At 38.7% G+C, this 17595-nt stretch overlaps 1 long non-coding RNA gene across 1 annotated transcript; it reads left to right on the top strand.

The window, feature by feature from the left end:
- Positions 1-10225: 10225 nt before the first annotated feature.
- LOC139781748 (uncharacterized) lies at positions 10226-13987 on the top strand. The gene is made up of 2 exons (XR_011720655.1): positions 10226-10347; positions 10472-13987. It is a non-coding gene; the product is annotated as an uncharacterized lncRNA (long non-coding RNA).
- The last annotated feature ends 3608 nt before the right edge of the window (positions 13988-17595 follow it).

Below are 17595 nucleotides of genomic sequence, written 5' to 3'. Positions count from 1 at the left end.
TGTGTACTGCACGCAGTGCAGACAGTGCGTTCAACGCGCTGTCACAGTCAGTTAACCTATATCAAGAGACACGGTAGTGTGGAGTTCGGCTCGAACCGTCATACGGAACGGACGTGCCTGTGCTGTGCTCTTGCTTATTTCGCTGCTTGTTTGCTTTTTGCTGGTCGCGTTTTGGCGGGCGCTTTGCGGCGGGTGTTGTCGTGTGCCCTATATTGGGGGGCTTTTATTTTTTTATTAATCTTTGTTGCTCCCCTCTCGGAGGGGGAGCGAGTAAAAGTTGCTCATAGAATCACACATGAATACGTTGGAGAATCCTGACACGCAAGCTTCACGTGATTGCCCTCGTTCTATGACGACGAGACACAAAATGGTTCTAATAAGAAAATGAGAATCAGTGTTTCTGAAGATGAATTCGACAATATTACCCAGAAATTAAGGACAGAGAATTCTATGGACTGGAGTGTAGTAAGCAATCGAAGAAAGTCTGCAAAGAATCAGAGGGACGAAGAGTCGCATAAGCGACGCATTTTAACTCGTGACGAGGGGAATACGCCCTTAGAAGACATGGCCGTGGACGTAGGCTGTCTAGATAATACTCAGGATAATCGGGGTCGCGATTTTTTAATAAACAAAGCGACCCCAATTAGTAATAAGGATACTATTGACGATGTTGCTGATGCGACGAATCATAGCAATAACAGGGACGTGGCGGCGGACATGAGTGAGTCACGTGCATCGGGCGTGATCGGCGCTCGGCCTGACACGCTTGTTGACAAGGAATCCTATACAATTTGCGGTTCCGATTTGAAAAAACTTGATTCTCAACATTCCTCATCCGTTTTCCAACGGTTCGTTAGATTCGATGATAATTTTAAAGGTAAAGCGAAGATTACCCCCTGACCAGACCACCATTAAGAAAAGTAAGAATCTGATAAAGATATGGATGGTCCTCTCGGATCTACAAATCTGCCCCTCGTCTGTGATCATGTCTAATCATTTTTCGGCTGAGGCGGAGTTTAAAGATTTTGTTGACGCTAATTCCGCTCTAGATAAGATTGATAATTTAAAGGACCCTATAAGGTTAAAAGCAGTTTTGGAACAGAGATCAGTTGTTTGCAGGGGTGTCATTTCGGATTGGCCCTCCTCGATCCCTGAGTTGTGGTCGATAATACAGGATAAATCGAATATCATTAAATTAGAGCGTATGTACCGACGATCCTGGGATAATGTAGTGAAGAAATCTATTCTTTTACCTACGGATAACATTATCATTACATTCAAGAATGACCGTGTTCGTGATCTGAAAATATTCACGAATGTCGGGCTTAAGGTTAGGCCTTTCGTGCCTCAGACTAGGCAATGCTTCAATTGCTACAGATTCGGGCATATTAGAATTTCCTGTAAGAGTGATACACGATGCATTGTTTGTGGAGACAAGGCCCATGGCCAGTGCGACAAACAGGTCAGATGTTGCAATTGCGAGGGACAACACAAATCCACCTTCAGAGGCTGTCCGGTTTTTGAAAAAAATAAAAATGTTAATATAGTCATGGCTTATCAAAATGTGTCTTTTCACAGTGCGCTGCGGATTGTTGAGGGGAGGGATTTACCTCCGACTGCGCCCGACAGGTTTTCGAGCCCGGCGGCTTGGCCTAGCCTTCCCCCTGCTAGAACCCGGTCATACTCAGAGACTGCTAAGGCTGAGTGCGACAGACGACGGAAGAAGTCCCTGGTAGCAGTCCTTCTCAGACGGGGATGGTACGGAATCATTATGCTCGTGCGGTTAAAAGAGGTAACCACGATGCGCGCGACTCATCTAGCGGATCGGGTCAAGATTATTTTAAGCGGTTAGACGCCCGTGGCGAGGATATCTCGAAGGATAAGAGGGGTATTCTCCTCTTAGCCGCCCGAAACGGGGCTGCCTGGCAGCAGTCTATTCAGGATGAGGCTGCTGGAGAAACGCGGGATGAGGCATGTTCTACTCGTAAGGAATCAATCATCAGAGAGACTGTCTCCGACGTCCTTCGATTGTTGCAAAGAGGCACGTGATCTTTTGCTGTATGCCCTGGGGGGCTCGAATGGAGATACTGACAGAAGAAATTATTCAGGTATCTGTGAGAAAGAAGTGATGGACAGACGAGACATAGATAGATATAGCGAATCGCTTCGGGTTATTCCCGAGATAAGAAAAAGGGGGAGGTCTGTTCCCCTTTATTATTAATATACATTCAAGCTCTTATTATGGAATTGCCAAGGATACAATAGTAGTAAAAATGAGCTTTCAAAGCATGCTATGGATTATGACATTGTAATCCTTACTGAAACTAGATGCTCTAATAACCATCATGTGCATTTTTCAGGATTCAAGTCCCTACATAGTAGAAATCTATTGGGCAGTGGAGGTGTTTCCATTTCCGTCCGATCACACATCGAATTTGACACTCTTCGGATCCCTGAGGATCTTCCTTTCGGCTACGATGTTATTGGTATCAAAACAAAAAATCTAAATCGCAATTTGCACATTGTGGCGATTTATAGACACCCCCGCAGAGCTATTGTACGACGGGATCTTCAAGCAATCTTTAATTTGTTAGATACCAATAGTGGAGACACTATTATTCTCGGGGACCTAAATGCCCACAACACCATGTGGAATTGTGATACTACTAATGAGAATGGAGAAATGCTTTTCAATTTGATGAGTGATAGAGATTTTATCTGTGTCAATACGGATACTAGATCCCGTGTGGGATACAGCGGGCAACGCGATTCTAATCTGGACCTTTTGTTTGGATCCGAGAGTGTGGCTAACAGGATCGATTACCAACAATTGGAGGAAACCTGGGGTAGTGACCATTATCCCATCTCTTTTTCTTTCGACGCTCAGGCACAGATTTACAGAAAGTTTACCAATAGAATCTCCACTAAGAGAACTGCTTGGTCGCGGTTTCGTGACTTGGTGGATGGTGAGATAAAGACCAAGCTTCTTCCCCACATCGATTTGTTCAAGAACGAATTTGAATCGTACTACAATCAGTTTGTTGATATGCTTAGGGACTCGGTTACTCGTGCCTCTGGTAGACGCTGCAATAATTCTGGACCGTTCATGGTTGATGACCCTGGAAAACGTAAAAGGTCTCACAGATGGTGGGACGCGGATTGTGATAGCGTTATTCGAGATATAGGGGTCTTGCTTTTGCTGAATTCAAGAGGAGCAAAAGTTTGCATTCCTGGGTGGAATACAAGAGACTTTGTGCACTTGCCAAGAAAACTATTATTCGCAAGAAGAAGGAGAACTTCGAGAAGTTCTGCGGCGGCATCAACAGATTCACCAGTTTGTCTTATGTATGGAACACCATGAGAGTTCTGAAGAATTCCAGAAGGAATATTGATTGGAATAGATGGCAGACTAACAACAGAGAAGAGGAAATCAGAAGATCCATCGATAAACTTGCCCCCCCTTTTGTGGCTGCTGAACCGATCGGAGATTTTGGTGCCCCTCACGTCGACGACGAGCTGGAGGCCCCTTTTCATCGAATCGAAGGGGCCAGAGCTGGACAGAGCCATCGACATGGTCAAGAGAGATTCTGCCCCGGGTCTGGATGGCATAGAATATAGGATGATTAGGGAGTTACCGGAATCTGGTAGGGTCTGCTTGCTTGAATTTTTTAATATCATTTGGTCCACGCCCATGTGCGAATGTCGGACTTCTGCCAGAGTTGTCCGCATGGCCCAGAAGTGGCACAATATTGGCTGCCAAGACTTGATGGGTGGTGCTGCCCCAGTACGGATAAACCGCTAGATCAGTATTGTGCCAGTACCCCCATGCAACCATATTCTGTTCTGAACCGAGTCTCGTCTCAGTACTGACCGTGTATAAGGCCAGAAATGATATTGATCTACGGCCCAGAGTCGGCTCAGTTCTGGGCATGTATTGGGTCGACTTAGAAAATTTTCGCTCGGGCGGCGCCGGAGGTAACAACCGCGCGAAAGCAACATGCCGCGAGGGGACTTTTCGCTAGAGCCCACGCCGGAGGTAACGACCGCGTTCATGCCGTCGTCGTCGCTCTCAGCGGTCAAGTCCCGATGGTCTCGATATTTCGCCTCCAGCGCCCGTAAGCGACCGTGCGTAAGACCGTGCGTCGCCGATCGCTCGGCCGGCTGGTTGGGTACTATAAGAGGTGCGGTGCGCTCGGCGAGCCGAGCGACACGAGCGATACGTACGGACGTGCAAACGCGTTTCACTTGGTCCGTACGAATGTGTAAAACGTTTGTGGAATACGCACACGAAAGGGGCACGTACGACGAAGTCGATGCGGGGATCATCGTTTCCCGTTCGCTCGCGCTCGTAGTCGATCGCTACCGTTGTGTAACTTAAGCCCCTTGCACAATAAGCGATAGCGATAGCGACAAAGGTGCCGACAAAGCTATACCTTTGTTGGCAACTTTGTCGCTGTCGCTATCGCTATCGCTATCGCCTATTGTGCAAGGGACTTTATACGAACACAGCATTGCCACGAGTCGGTGTCGAAAGACCGAATTGGACTTGGAGAAATTCTCGCTCGAGCGGCGCCGGAGGTAACAATCGCGCGAAAGAAACACGCCGCGAGGGGATTTAGAAAGCTTTTTGCTCGAGCGGCGCCGGAAGTAACGACCGCGGCACGAAAGCAACACGCCGCGAGTATGATATGGCAATCAGTGTTATCCCCGTACTAGTACTCTGTGTCGGGCCAAAGTTGACGCCAAGAGTTGGCCCAATACTGGCAATCAGTGTTGTCCCCGTACTAGTATTCTGTGTCGGGCCAAAGTTGGCGCCAAGACTGGGACCCGTGTTATCATTCCGACATTGCCCCAGTAATGACCCCGATCTTAGCTTGTACTGGCCCAGAATCGTCAGCCAGTACTGGTAACTCTGGCACCAGTACCAAGCCAGCACTGAGCCTTTATGAAATTCGCACATGGGCGGGTTCCTTGCCAGACGACTGCAGTGGTATACCACTTTTAACTAAAATTATTTATTTTGTTGTTAAAAATCGGCACCGAAAAAAAACTGACCTTTTAGCCCCGGTCTCCCCTACGGTTGTGAGGTCGCTGCCTTTTGCTGTTTTATTAATTGACTTTTCCGTTTAATTGCTTCATTGTTTAATTTGATTTTTATAGCAGTTTTAATTTTATGAAGTTGTGCTTTGTCATCCTCATTTACTTTAAATTCATGCTTCACATATTCTGAAAGAGAGAGTTTCTGCACGTTAATTATATATTGAGTATACTTAAAGGTAAAACTGAAAAAAATTCATTATTTTAATTAAGAATAAGTTACCGATGAGAGCATCCCTAACAGCAGGATCCAAATGTTTCTTCTCTGTTGGTGCCAAATCACATTTATTCTTTTGAAAATTGCTTGTTTCGCCTGTCATGCTACATGTCCCCATTTCTTCCTTAGTGAAAACAATTCCCATGAGAGTAGTTATAAAGTATGAAACTCCCTTAGATTTTTCAATCCTTACGACTTTTCTTTTATCAATTATTCGTCCACCAATATTTAATTCATCCTAAAAACATAAACGGTAAAAAATATCAATAAAAATTTATACTTAAATTTTCAAGCAAATCAGATTTCAGTCATAATTTATAGTTCATAATTTATTTCGAAAATTATGTAAGACATTTAACTGTATATTATGTGTACTATATAATGTAATTAGGTTTCTTACTGCTTTCGTAAGTACTGCTTCTTCAACTTTCGTAGTTATTGGGTCGTTATTTTCACGATCTTGATGATGATCCTCTTGTCTGTCAGGTTGTCCATCCGTTGCATCAGGTTGTGTCAGTGTTGCTGTCTAATTATTAAAAATAATTAAAATGTATTTAGTTTATTTACTATTATTTATTTAAATATTTTTAATTGTTAGCCTATAGCTATTTGTAAAAAGAAAGATTAATCTTTAGTTATACAAACTTGATAATTCTCTTCGGGTTGAACATTATTGTGATCATCATTTGTTACTGTACACGTTGATGGTGAAGGATGCTGCAAAATAAAGTATAAGGAATAAAATTTTGTAAGGGCGGTGTGCAGAGTAATTAAATTATTTTTATTTTTTTCTACAATTAAGTTAATCACACCTTGCGCAATTATTGAAATATATAAGTAAGCAGGAATCGGATTATCTTATCTATTAATACGCTTACAATTAACCATACAAATGTTTTCATAACTTATTAGTAAAAAGCAGTAAACAACATACAGCTGTTTTTGTGACATTCGTAGTTGGTACTGATAATGCATCCTTCTTACTGCTTTTTCTCATCTCGCTCTTACTGCTATTTGTATTGTCATTGCTGCAATGATGATAATCATGGTATTTGTTTGGCATAGCTAATGGTGGTAAAGACTTCTTTTGTAGACGTTCAAGATTTTTTAGTATATTTGAGGAGAGCTGATTAATTTGCCCTAAATCTGTAAACGAAAATTATATCAGTGATATTATTGTGAGCGTAGCAAGTGTTCGCTTTTCAAAAGAAACGCACTTACCTTCATTTACACATCGAAGTGTTCTTAATCGGGCATTATCAAGTCGCAGCTTTTTATTCTCCTCCTCCTCCAAAATAAGTACTTTGTAGTTTAACTGCTGTTTTGACAACTTGTGAAACTGGTACTTATTATCACTGTCTTCATCACTATCAATAATTTCAGCCTGTAATGTAACAACAGAACTGTTGTCATAAAATGTGACAAATATTCTAATTAATGATTAAAATTTTATATTAAAAAATGTATTGATCTACTGACCACATTTTCTTTTTCCTGAATAACGTTCTCAATTTGTGATAGGACTGTGGTATTCATATTTTGTTTATTATCTCTTTGAGTGCTTCTGCTGCTAGCCATCTTACTCTTTTTGGGAGCTGGTCCTGAAGTTGACTGACTAATTTTATTGTTTAATTTTATTTTACTATATTTAAATTAAAAAAAGAAAAACTAAATAAGAAAACGCTGCATCTAATAAATGTACACATTTTATCGATTTTATTTTATAAATTGCCATCAAATGTAAATGTAGAAATATTTTTTATATATAACCTTTTCATTCTTGTCGCTATTTTGCTCATCCTCATCTGAATTAGTGTCAGAGTTATTGCTATCGCTTTTATTATTTTCATTAACGTTTTTCTTTAAAAAAGTATGTCTCTCCTTGCAATCTACATTTGCCACACCAAATTTCTCGATATTCTTTGCTTGATGACACATTTCTGTCCATTACCTGTGTGAACACAAACTTTAGAAATCGCTCTGAGTGCAATACACAACATAACTAATATTAATTTAACGCAAACAATTTTTATTCATGAGTTGGAACATGCTCAACTCCTGTAGGATTATCGGGATTAATCACCTTAATCCATGGTTTCAGACGATCTGGTGATAATATTGAATTATATGGGCGAGAAGTAGCATTAAAACCGGGAACATTTTCCACTACATAACGGTTTTTATATAAAGCTTTTGCAATCCTATAAGGACCTTTATAAGAAGGTTTCAACTTTTTATCCTCTCCAGGTTTAACAATTGTATTACGAATCATCACCAAGTCGCCTGGATTATACTCAGTTGGTTTTTTATGTTGTTTATCATAATATAACTTATTGTAATTTTTAATACTCTAGGTAGAGTCTAACGCTGCTTCGTGAACTGAATCGCGATAAGTTTCAAAATTAAATTCAATTTTCGCCAATTGGTTGAGATGATCTACTAATTTGGCATCCACATGACTACGTTGGTCATATCCTAGGAGTAGTTTTGAGGGAGAACTTTTAAGTGATGAATGATACGTATTATTAATCACGTACTGAACTGTGCTCAGGCAATCTTTCCATTTATGAGGATCTTCGACCAATTTTCTTAGAGAAGATTTCAAAAATTTGTTTACCCTCTCAACTAAACCATTTGCCCAAGGGGCTGCTACCGCACCTTTACGATGCTTAACTTTATTGGAACTTAGGAATTCGGGGTATTCGTGCGAGGTGAAAGCAGTTCCTCGATCAGACACAATTTTATCTGGGTTACCGAATATATGAAATAAACTATCAAAATGTTTAATCGTCTCCCTTGAATTAGTAGTTTTAACTGGGAACAACCAAGTGAATCGCGTGTACGCGTCAATGATTAGAAGAATATGTTTAAAACCACCGGTTGATTCAATTAAAGGACCGTAATGATCGGTATGTAAAATTTGGAAAGGAGCTGAAGGAACATCTGTTGCTTGTAATTCACCTTCGCGAGAATTTACCGATATGTTTGATATTAGACACACAAGACAGTTTTCTACATAGTCTCGTACCTTCTTCCGCAAAGACGGGAACCAATAATTGGCCATAATACTTTGGACGGTTTTCTCTATACCACAGTGCGCCATGTCATTATGGTGAACGCGTATTATATTATTAATCATAGACTCTGGAATTACAAAACGTGGTTTGTCTGTACCTTTTTTGTAAACTAACCCTTCGATAAGCTTGGACTTATCGTTTTCCGCAAACTCTAATTCTTCGGCTATACTCTTAAGTTTAATATCTGTTAATTGCTTGTATTCAAGCTCTCTCTCAATAGGCATTGAATCGACATATGCCACAATACGGCTAAGGGCATCCACATGCGCCATTTTTCCACCAGCGCGATGGACGATTTGGAAGTCATAATTTTGAATGCGTAGAGTCCAATGAGCAATCCTTGGGTTTAAATGAGCTTTATTTACTGCATATACTAATGCTTGACAATCCGTTATTATCGTAAACTTTAATCCGTAAAAATAAATATGAAATCTCTCCATAGCTTTGACGATAGCTAACATCTCGAGTTCAAAGCTATGATAATTAGCTTCAGCTTTATTTGTCGCTTGGCTAAAATAAGCCACCGGAGCGATGATACCGTCGTCCTGTTTCTGCATTAAAATTGCAACTATTGCTATATGACTTGCATCGGTATGCAACTGTGTCTCAGCATTTGAATCATAAAGCCTCAATCCTGGGTAAGAAATCAAATCGTTTTTTAAACTTTCGAAAGCTTGTCTACAATCCTCACTGAAAACAAACTTGGCGGATTTACGTAAAAGATTGGTTAAAGGCTTCGCCTTAGATGCATAGTTTTGAATAAATCTTCTAAAGTAATTAGTTAAACCCAAAAATCGCTGGACATCTAATACCTTTTCCGGGATAGGAAACCTTCGAATTACGTATGTATGCCTTTCACTAATAGTTATGCCGTTGGCTGACATAATATATCAAAAAAATTCAACTTTTAACTTCAGAAATTGACTTTTATCAAGATTGATCTCAAAATGGTATCGCTTAAGCTCCAGGAGCACTCGTTTAATAATCTCCAAATTTTCTTTAATAGTATCAGTATAGAGACCCTATAAAGAGAGACTCGCCAACTCATTCTGGACTCTGATTGACTGGGGTCTTAATCGTCTATAAAGTTCAGATGGTGCACTCCATGTTACACCATTTGTACACTGTGTGCACTATAAAGACATATATATACCTGTCATACGATAACCTGCTGTTTTATGTGTTACATTGAAATAATTTCATACGGATAATGTATATATATTTATGAACATCTATTGTTGGTAAGTTAATTATCATATCTAAGTAACTTATAAAAAAAAATGTGAAGACGATCTATAATTGAATAAATAGGTAAGTTAGAGAGATACTTATTTTTTCATCAATAATATTCTTATCATAGATTTGCATTTTATAATTTGCAATGCCGCACACTTGCTGCGCACCAAGGTGCTTCAATAAATCAGATGAAGGATATGCATTGATGCGATTTTCTAAAGAAGAGCAGCATCAAAAAATGTGGTCAGATGCTATTTTCGGCAAGAACGCGTCAAAACGTTCTTTGGAAAATCTTAGATTGTGTGAAGTGAGTGTACATCATAAGAATGTTATACAGGATTATTCAAATAAAAGTAGTTTTAAAAATGTTTCTTTATTTTCAGGTACACTTTGACCAATCTAATTTATTGGTAGTGGGTCGCCGGAAAGAAATAAAAAAAGGTGCAATACCAGCACGGTTTTGTCAATGTTTCTCTGTCGATTTTTGTAACAAATCGCAAACTAGTAAGCGAAAGAAAAAAGGAACTCATGTGCACAATGTTAAAACAAAATTGGATTCAGAGAATTCAAATCAACAGTATATAGAGCATTCTTACAGCTTTATTTCTTCTATACTCACAGAAAATCGTGTTCCTTTAAAACAAATTTCGTCAAATATTGTAGAACATTCTTATAATAATCAAATTTTGAAGCAAAAACATATTTATAATAAAAATTCTGGTAAGGATCATAACATATATATATATATATATATATATATATATATATATATATATATATATATATATGCAGACTTATATGCAAAATGTTAAAATTACAATTTAATCATTTTTTGTTTTTTCAGATCTTCAAATTAACACATGCAAACAAGTCAGCAACCTTTCAACTGCTTGTGGAATATATGATGAAAATTGTACGAAAATTGTTACAAGATTTTCCAAGAAACAAATGTGCGATATAAAACATGAAACTAATTATCCATTTACTGTATCTCCAGTGCAAATTTATGAAATTAAAAAGACAATAGAAATAGAAAGTTCTAAAGCTAACTCTCTGCATGACATAAACATGAACATAATGGAATCTTTAACTGAGAAAATTGATCAGTCAAAATCTCAAAAGAAATCTGAAACCGATGAAAACGAAATACAAGGAAAATAATAAACGTGAGCAAAAAGAAGGCAAACAATCAAATTATTGGATGCAAGATTTTAGAAAGATCTGTAAAGAAAATTTTAATTTAAAAGAACAAATTAAGATCCTGAATAATTGCTTACAAAAAACTCAAATTTATTTTGGCAATGATCAATTACGAGTTCTAAGAACAGGAACTTCTAGAGGCATGAAATGGTCAGAAGATACCATTCTTAAAGGTTTGAGCCTGCGATTTACTTGTGGAACCAGAGGATACAATTATCTTCGACAAATAATGGCGCCGCTTCCCTCTGTGCGAACGTTACAAAGGAGTATAGAACATATTAAATTTAATCCAGGACTTTTGGATAGCGTCTTTTTACGTCTACAAGAAATGATACATAATATGAATGAAAATGACAGAAATTGTGTTCTTATTTTCGACGAAAAGAGTATTGAGCAAAGGATAGATCTTGATCCTAGCACTGGCGCTTATATTGGTTACGTATCACTTCCTGGAGTACCAAAGCAGCTAGCATCAAAAGCTTTAGTTTTTCTTCTCGCAGGCATTTGAAAACGATATAAACAAGTTGTTGCCTATCATTTCACAACAGGTAAAGCATATCATGAGGCCATTGTGGAAGTTATTATGAAAATATTAGAGAGATGCGAGCAAATTGGATTTAAAGTTCTCGCTTTAGTTTGCGATATGGGAAATAGAGGATTATTGGCGCGCCTTGGATTTTCTCACAAGAAAAACTTTATGATTTACTCACGAACATATCCCTTTAATGCAAATAGGCTGCTGTATGCTATGCCTGATTTTATTCATGTTTTCAAAAGCTTAAAAGAAATGTTTATGAAGAATAAGATAATTATTCTTCCTGACGATGTGGTATATAACGAAAAACTTGAATCTAATATTATAAATTTTGAATATATAGAATGGCTGGAAGATCGTCAACTCAATATGGATCTTAAATTTGTCCCTCATTTAAAAAAAACAATCTTAAATCCATCTCATTTTTCTAAAATGAAAGTTTCTTCTGCTACAAATGTTATCAATCCTCATACTGCTGGAGCTTTATTACATTTAAGTCAAAAGAAAAATGATTCTTCGATGCAAACTACAGCATGGTTTGTACTTCTCTTGAGGCAATGGTTTAAAGTTATGACATCACGAAATATTACTTATGCTCTTAGTTTTTATAACATGGAATCCTATAATAAGGCTGTGTCTGTTATTCGTCTTGTTAGTTATATTATGAAGCATGCTAATTTTGGAAAAGATTGGAAAGTTGTTCAAACTCATGCAATTATGTGTTGCAAAGTTGCTTTAGAATTGCATATTTACTTATTGATAAATGAAGGTTTCGAATTTGTATGCATGGGTAGATTTTTACAAGATAGTATCGAAAATGAATTTTCAAATATTCGCATTCAAAGACCAAAGCCATCTGCACGAGACTTTAAATTTAGATTAAAGCAGCTGTGCGTAGCAGGATGTCATCAGAAAATAGATATTGCCAGTTATAATTTTGATGACTCTTTGAATCTTATACGTTCATTTATCAAAAAAGAAGAAAGTACAAATCCGTCTTTAATCGAGTCAAATATAATATTTCCACATTTAAATAATTGTAAAGAAATAAGTATAGAAGAAGAAGAAATTTTGTATAAGATATGTGGACACGTGGTCTACAAATTGAAGCCGCATATAAAATGTGTCGATTGCTTCTTAAAACTTCTTCATTCAGAAGATGTTCCGCATCCAAGAGCGGGCTTCACTTTAGCGTCAGAATTAGTAAATGATGCTTTGGTAAAAGTATCAGATGAAGTATTTCAATTGTTTAGAAGTGTTGAAGTTATTTTACAAGCTATAAAACCTCAGTTGAAAAATATAAAATCATCCATTAAATTGCAAATCCAGAATCATATACACACAGTTTTATCACATCTCAGTCTTTCTACTTGTCATGATATTCGGCCACAGCTATTAAAAAAATTTATAGGAATGAGATTAAACCAATTATCTGCAAATTTAAGTCTTATTCGCTCAAATCGAAGTAAGTCATCTGCTTTTGGAAGTAAAAGCATGGGATCCAGATTATTGGCAGACAATTTTAATCCAAGTATTAGCAAAAAAATTAATAAGAAAACTTAATTATTTTTTCTCATACTTTTACTTTTAATGATTGAATTAAATTGCTTAATATTTATGTTTTTTCATTATTACTTTTTATAGATTACTTTTATCTTTTGTTTTGATTAGAGGTTTCATAGATTTTTGATACTTTCTGATACATATATATATATATATATATATATATATATATACTTACATATATTGTAATGAAATATTGTGCTAAATATGAATGCCAAAGAGTTAACATCGTTTGTTAATATTCTTTTAAAGTTTAATTTTTTTTAAGTCATATTATTGTTTACGTACTGTAATAATAACTGGGCATCTTTAATTATGTTATTTTTTGTGATATAATATGTAATTGTGCGTGAGCGGAAGAAGGATCGAATCAGAGGCACGGGATCGGGGCTTATTTCAAAGTCAGTTTGTCTATTTACAAGTATATTTACACACAGTTATTTACAAGTTTAAGAATCCGCGAAACGCGGTTGAGATTCCTCGAAAGGCGACGCTTATTCCGCGAGCCACGGTTATTGCCGCGCGAACTGTTCAGAGAGACACGGGCCGAGTCGTCGTCGAGACTTCGCGCAAACGTATCGCTTTCTCGAAAAACGCTTCGTTGCCTCTGAGAACGTATCTGGTCGGGGAGCCCCGGCGCGCACGGAGGTACGAGCTCCTCATCCCCACGCGCCACGCATCCCCGATAATGGGCCGAACAATTAGCCCAGCCAATCGGTCGCCGACCCACTGACTTGTCCTTCGATTTACTCGTCGAATTTCGGAATCGGTAACCGATCAGCTGTTTTCGCCATGGTCATGTGCTCCGTCCCTAATGTTTACGTCGCGCGCTGAGACAAAAGGGACAGAGCAAGTACGCGTGGAAAAACAAGCGATCGTCTCTCGGCTTCTCGAGAACTTCTGGAATAACGACGGTCTTCCCCGATACAATGCTAGGCTTCAGCGAGAATTCTCCTCGCGATTATTCACGGGGGACTACGGTTCGTTCGCGAACAGTAATAATTCGTTTGTGATATAGTATGTGATATAGTAATAAAATAAATAGAAATATATTGTGACAAAGTTTATTTTTATTATCCTTTATCTTAACATACATTAGTATAGTGTTATATTATTTATATGTATATTATTTATATGATATAGTATTATATGATATAGTAGTAATAAATATATATAGTAGTAATAAATATATTCTGATAAAGTTTATTTTTATTATCCTTTATTGATATAGTATCTTAACATACATTAAACGATTAATAATAGCTTACAAAAATTTCACATTTTATTATATACAAATATTTTACAACTATTATAAAAAATATGATTTTAATTTAATAAAATTTAAACTTGTTCTGCAGAATTAGTTCCATAACATTTCTAACATTCCTTAACATTTCATTTTCTTTTTTAAGTTTTCGCACAGCTCTTTTAATAGAAGAAACATCTGAAGACAAATAAATGTGTGTGTTTTCAGAATTTGACATGTCATTTTTCTCTATAGAACATCTTTTTTTAATTTCATTAATTGATAACGGAAGTGTAGTAAATGGGCAATTATAGTAATGATTTATCATACGCACTTGCTTCTTGGATAACTGTGCAGTATTGTCTATTGTATGATTGATTATTATCAATGTATCGGTTTCGTCGCGATAAGGATTGCATCGTGTGGTTCGCCGAGGAGCTAAGACGTTTAGCTCACGACGTAAAGACAATCTTGTCCACTAATGTACCCATGGCGGATTTCACGCGAGACGAGTGGGAAAAGTTTAACAGCGCAACGCACTGTCACGTGTGCAAAAAACCGTTCGAGCCAGACGACGTGCGAGTACGCGATCATTGTCATCTGACCGGTCAGTACAGAGGTCCCGCGCACTCAAACTATAATCTGAACTACAAAGATTCGCATTGCATTCCCATAGTTTTTCATAATTTATCGGGCTACGACGCGCATTTTATTATAACGGAAATAGCAACAGCGTACGAAGGACATGTAGACTTACTCCCAATCACAAAAGAGAAATACATTTCGTTTACGAAAAACGTTAAAAGCACCGAAGATAAAGATAAGAAAACTTGCGTCAAATTGCGATTTATCGATTCGTACAAGTTTCTCACAGCTAGTCTCGACAAATTGGCATCTTATCTCAGCAAGGATAAACTGCGAATATTGCAACGCGAATTTTGTAAATTATCCGCAGAAAATTTCGATTTGCTGACACGAAAAGGCGTATTTCCGTATGAGTACATTGACTGCGTCGAAAAGTTGGAGGACTTGTGTTTACCACCGCGCGAGTCGTTTTATAGTTCATTGACAGGAGACACCGTATCCGAGAGCGATTACGCGCACGCCGTCAACGTCTGGCAGCGGTTCTCCATTCAAACGCTCGGTGACTACAGCAATTTATATCTCAAAACCGATGTCTTGCTGTTGGCCGATATTTTTGAAAATTTTCGCGATAGCTGCGTCGCGAGTTATGGATTCGATCCGGCGTATTATTATACTCTACCGGGTTTCACGTGGGACGTGTTTCACGTGTATTTCGACGTAAACAACTTATACGGCTGGGCAATGTGTCAACCATTGCCATACGCAGATTTTCAATGGGTCGACGACGTAACCGATTTTAATGTTATGGATGTCGCGTTGGATTCCACGATAGGCTACATTCTCGAAGTCGACTTGGAGTATCCGCAACATCTTCACGACGCGCACACTGACCTACCGTTCTGTCCGACGCGCGATAAACCACCCGGTAAGCGGCAGGACAAGCTCAACGCAACATTATACGATAAGAAACGTTATGTAATACATTATCGCAACCTGCAGCAGTGTACTCGTCAAGGTCTCCGTATATCAAAGATTCACCGCATATTGAAATTCGCGCAATCTCCATGGCTTCGCGATTATATAGAACTTAATACGAAATTTAGAACATTGGCCAAGAATGATTTCGAGAAAAATTTATACAAATTGATGAACAACGCTGTGTTTGGCAAAACCATGGAGAATGTGCGCAATCACGTTGACGTGCGACTCGTGACTCATTGGGAGGGTAGATACGGCGCGGAGGCAATGATCGCAAAACCAAATTTTCATAGCCGAAGCGTATTTTCGGAGAATCTAGTAGCAATAGAAATGCGAAAACTCGAGGTGAAGTTCGACAAACCAATCTACGTGGGTATGTGCATCCTCGATATATCCAAAACATGTTTGTACGAATTTCATCACGAGTACATGTTACCGTTGTATCGCGACAAGTGTAAAGTCACGTACACCGATACTGACAGCCTCATTTATCACATCGAGTGCGACGATGTGTATGACAACATGAAGCGCCACATTATTAGATTACATATTTGACACTAGCGATTACGCGGTCGATAATGCGTACGGTATCCTACTCGCCAATAAAAAAGTTCCGGGCTTGATGAAAGACGAAAACAACGGTGCGATAATGACCGAATTCGTCGGGCTTAGAGCAAAGATGTACGCCTTGCGAGTCGACGGTAAGAAAGATACGAAAATGGCTAAAGGTGTTAAGAGTAACGTCGTAGCCAGGTCGATAACGTTCGACGATTACACGCGGTGTCTGCGCGACGAAATTGAAATGACACGACAGCAGACCTGCATAAGATCCAAACAACACGAGGTGTACACCGTGTCCGAAACGAAAATAGCTCTAAGTCCGTACGATGATAAACGATACATTATACCTGGTTCTACCGAGACGCTGCCATGGGGACATTATAATATACCGTCGTAAATATATATTGTAATTACATGTACAAATATTTATGTAAATAAATGACTCATTTGTATGTATAATATGTCTTTATATTGTAATAAATTTTTACAATACATTATTCTTGAGTATCCATGAATTGTAAGAATTATCAAATCCTAACCACTTTACATAAACCTCATCCCTTCTTTTGCGCAAAACTTTTTCAACGAGATACACGTCGGGATTAGCAACGCAATGTAACTCGTATTCGTAGAAGCCGCCGGCGACGGCTTTTCCGCAGGAATCTTCCAATAGATACGTCACGGGATTAGTTTTCTGCACTTTGACGATTCTAAACACCTCCGTGGTCCAATTTGGCGTGTATCCTTTCTCGAAGATTGTCTTGAATTTACTCACGCGTACCGAGTCGCCCACTTTGAATCGCGCGGGAGCAGCGATCTTTACGTGACTGTACACCGTTGTTAGGAGCTTGTCGGCGATCGCGGGGGTAACATTGATGGGTCGCATGCCGATAGTTTGATGCTTTCGCGCGTTGTAATCCGATATGAGACCCGGCAGCGAGTCGATCCATTTGTAATTTCCGTTGAGCGTAAACAATTTCCACATATCGTTCTTGAGAGTGCGATTGAATCGTTCGACGACCGATGCCTTCATTACGGAATAGGTCGAATAGTGATTGATATTATGTTTCTTCAAGAGTTTCTGCACGTTTGCGTTGTAAAATTCTTTCCCCTTGTCAGTCTGCAGATTTTTCGGACATCTTCCGCCGTCTCGAATTATTTTCGCTATCGCCGTAGTAACCTCGGTTCCGCTCTTGGCCTTGAGCGGTACGGCCCATGCGTGCTTGCTCAGCACGTCGATAACGGTGAGTATGTAGTGGTAGCCTCTGTTGAATTGCGTGTATGGGCGCATCTCGACCAC

Source organism: Temnothorax nylanderi, unplaced genomic scaffold, assembly GCF_030848795.1.
Source record: "Temnothorax nylanderi isolate EJ_2023f unplaced genomic scaffold, tnyl_v1.0 TNYL_tig0359_pilon, whole genome shotgun sequence".
Taxonomy (NCBI): domain Eukaryota; kingdom Metazoa; phylum Arthropoda; class Insecta; order Hymenoptera; family Formicidae; genus Temnothorax; species Temnothorax nylanderi.
Note: the sequence above shows the minus strand (reverse complement) of the source record. Positions and strands in the feature narration are given on the sequence as shown.